Consider the following 4,277-nt stretch of genomic DNA (forward strand, 5'->3'; position numbering starts at 1 on the left):
AGTGGTTATTAGCCCAGAAGTTTGGAATACAGGAAGAACAACCCACATTCTACAAGGAACTCAAGAAGTAGGAAGACCAAAAGGTGGACATTTCATTCCTTCTTAAAAGGGGGAACCATAGAAAGACCAAAAGGTGGACATTTCATTCCTTCTTAAAAGGGGGAACCAAATACCCACGGAAGGAGTTGCAGAGATTAACTATGGAGCAGAGACTGAAGGAAGGGCAAGCCAGCCTAAATATAGCTATCTCCTGAAAGGCTCTGACAGTACCTGACTAACACAGATGTAGAGGCTCACAGCCATCCATCGAACTGAGTACAGGCTCCCCAATGAAGGAGTTAGAGAAAGGACCAAAGAAGCTGAAGGGTTTGCAGCTCCTTAGGATGGACAACAATATGAACTAACTAGTACCCTCAGAGCTCCCAGGGACTCAACCACCAACCAAGGAGTATACATGGTGGGACTGATTGCTCTGGCAGCATGTGTATAGTAGAGGATTGCAAAGTCGGTCATCAATGGGAGGAGAGGCCCTTGGCCCTGAGAAGGTTCTGTGCCCCAGTGTAGGGAATGCCAGGGCCAGAAAGTGGGAGAGGGCGGGGTGGCAGGCATGGGGAAGTGGGAGGCAACAGGGGTTTGTTTTTGTTGTTTTTGTTTGTTTCTTTGTTTTTTGGAGGGGAAACTGGGAATGGAGAAATTTACATGTAAATAAAGAAAATAAAAGAAAAAAAAGAAAGATATTTGTAAATGTAAAGCATCACACCCAGTCAATGTTCCCTTGAACTATCTTTTTTTTTTAATTTTTAAAAAGTATTTTATTAATTGATTCTAGTTATTTTAAGAATTTTGCTTTTTTAATTTTATTATATTATTTCTTTATTTACATGTCATACGATATCTTCTTTCCCAGTTTCCCCTCCAACCCCCCCCCCAAAAAAAATAAAGATCCCTGGTTCAGGGCCAGTGACCTACCTGTGTAAAAGATGTCTAAAATAAATGGCTTCTACAAATAGATATGGATGGGGGAGGAGGGCCTCTCAAAAACCAGACGAACTACACTTAGAAAAGAACCAGTGTGTTTATTATAAAGAGGAGGGCCACTGGGCCAGGGAATGCCCAAGAAGAAAAAGCATATTCAAACCATGCCCAGGGTGGCCTAAAAAGAAAAGAGAAACCCACCAGCTTTCTTGATTTTTGTTGCTGTTTTTAAATTTTTTATTGGATATTTTATTTATTTACATTTCAAATGTTATCCCCTTTCCCAGTGCCTCCCATCCTCCTATCCCCCCTCTCCCTGCTTCTATGAGGGTGTTCCCCCACCCACTCACCCACTCCGGTCTCCTCACCCTGGCATTCCCCCACTCTGGGGCATCAAGCCTTCACAGGACCAAGGGCCTCTCCTCCCATTGATGCCCAACAAGGCCATCCTCTGCTACATATACTGCTGGAGCCATGAGTCCCTCCATGTATACTCTTTGGTTGGCAGTTTAGTCCCTGGGAGCTCTGGAGAGTCTGGTTGGTTGATATTGTTATTCTTCCTATAGGGTTGCAAGCCCTTTCAGCTCTTTCAGTTCTTTCTCTACCTCCTCCATTGGGGACCCTGTGTACAGTCCATGGTTGGTTACAAGCATCCACTCCCCTATTTGTCAAGGTCTTACCTGTTGGAGCATCTTCTGGGTATATGCCCAGGAGTGGTATACCTGGGTCCTCAGGTGATACTTTGTCCAATTTTCAGAGGAACTGCCAGACGGATGTCCAGGGTGGCTGTACCAGCTTGCAATCCCACCAGTGATGAAGGGGTCTCTTGGAGCTTCTCAAGAGACAGCTATATCAGGCTCCTGTCAGCAAGCACTTCTTGGTATCCACACTAGAGTCTGGGTTTGGTGACTGTATATGGGATGGATCCCTGGGTGGGGCAGTCTCTGGATGGTCTTTCCTTCAGTCTCTGCTCCACACTTTGTCTCCATATTTCCTCCCATGAGTATTTTGTTCACCCTTCTAAGAAGGACCTAAGTATCCACATTTTGGTCTTCCTCCTTCTTGAGCTTCATGTGGTCTGTGAATTGTATCTTGGGCATTCCAAGTTTCTGGGCTAATATCAACTTCTCAGTGAGTGCATGCCATGTGTATTCTTTTGTGATTGGGTTGCCTTATTCAGGATATTTTCTAGTTCCATCCATTTGTCTAAGAATTTTGTGAAGTCATTGTGTTTTATAGCTAAGTAGTACTCCATTGTGTAAATGTACCACATGTTTTTTTTTTTAATCCATACCTCTGTTGAAGGACATCTGAGAGATTCCACATCACACCAGTCAGAAGGGCTAAGATCAAAAACTCAGGTGGCAGTAGATGCTGGGGAGGATGTGGAGAAAGTGGAACACCCCTCCATTGCAGGTGGGATTGCAAGCTGGTACAACCACTCTGGAAATGAGTTTGGCGGTTCCTCCAGAAATTGGACATAGTACTCTACCTGAGGACCCAGGTATACCACTCCTGGGCATATACCCAGAAGATGCTCCAACATGTAATAAGGACACATGCTCCACTATGTTCATAGCAGCCTTATTTATAATAGCCAGAAGCTGGAAGCAACCCAGATGTCCTTCAACAGAGGAATGGATACAGCTTCCTTGTTGATAATAGAGCCTAACATTCTGTCTTGCTAAAACCTAAAGATAAAGTCTCTTCAACAGTCTATAAATGAACTCCTGATGACAGCAGAAACCAAACAAGAATGTCTAAAAGAGACCCAGGCCCTCTTGAAGGCCCTGGAAAATTTGGACTATCGAACCTCTGCTAGGAAGGCCCTACTCTGCTAACCATAGGTGACCTCCCTAGATTTGAGGGGTACATATTAAGAGATCTGAGGCCAGAAAAAAAAAAGTTCTACACCAGCTTTGGGGTTGCTAGACATGACTAAGCCCTTTCATCTCTTCATGGACTAGAGATCTGGGCCCTGATGCCAGTCAGTGCCCTACCTGTCAAAGAATTAGACCCAGTTGCCAGAAACTGGCTCCCCTGTTTATATATCATCACAGCAGTGGCCCCCTGGTTAAGGATGCTGACAAACTGTCACTGGACCAAAGCCTGACCATCACCAATGCCAGAATGACTCATTACCACCCTCTCCTCTTACATTGTCCCCAGGGTAACCTTTAAGACCTCAACTGCCCACACCCCAACTACCCTGTTATCTGACCCAGACTTGAATGGGCCACTGCATGACCGTTTGGACATTTTAGCCTACATCTGTGGGACCAGCCCAGATCTTCAGGCTACCATACCCTTGATGGATGCGGAGGTAACATGGTGCACCAATGGCAACAACTTCATTCAGGACAGACAGGTTGCGCTGTGGCAGTGGTGGTCTCAAACACAGAGATCATATGGGCAGAGCCACCCCTGGCAGGAATGTCAGCCCAGAAAACTGAACTAATAGCTAAAAAAAAAAATTTAACAAACAAACAAGAGACACAAAAAACCTGTGTGCCTTTGTTACCATTCATGTCCATGGGGATATTTACAGGAAGAGGGGCCTTCTGGTGGCAGAAAGAAAGACTATCAAAACTAAAAAGGAAATCTTCCTATTAAGATGTGGAGAGCCTTTTGGAGTGGCATTTGGCAGGAATCTGACATTGGCCAAGGACAAGGAAATGGGCTTCAGGCAGGAGTCTGAAGTCGGCCATGATAAGGAAGTAAGTTTACGCAAGAATCTAACTTTAGGCTATGATAGGGAAGTAGGTTAAGGTAGGAATTTTAATCTTAGGGTGGAACAAAAGAGGTAGGCTTCAGGCAAGATTTGGGGCTTGGACAAAGAAGTGGGCTTAAGTATTTTGGTCATTAAGCCCTTTTAAACAACAATTTACGACGAGAGTAATCACAACTTTGCTTACTGCCTTGCTAGTTCCTTCTTGCACTGCTTGGCCTTAATGCCTGCATGTAATTAAAATGGTATAAAAAGCAGATTGGAAAAATAGAATTCGCCTTCAGTCTTATGCTACAATGTTGTCTAATTGCTTTTTTCTTTTTAATCCTCACTCCTGTGCTGGAGAACCTGTTGACTGACTGAGCTGGCTTGGTCACTAAGGGCTCTATGGGGGCCTGAAAATCTGGGCATCAATCACTACTTGAAACACCAGAAAAGAAAGGACCCAGTTTCAGACAACAATAGAACAATGAAGCAGCCCAACACACTGCCCTAGAAATCAGACCTCACCGGGCGGTGGTGGCACACGCCTTTAATCCCAGCACTTGGGAGGCAGAGGCAGGCGGATTTCTGA

The sequence above is a fragment of the Mastomys coucha genome, unplaced genomic scaffold (genome assembly GCF_008632895.1).
Source record: "Mastomys coucha isolate ucsf_1 unplaced genomic scaffold, UCSF_Mcou_1 pScaffold22, whole genome shotgun sequence".
In the NCBI taxonomy this organism is placed as follows: Eukaryota; Metazoa; Chordata; class Mammalia; order Rodentia; family Muridae; genus Mastomys; species Mastomys coucha.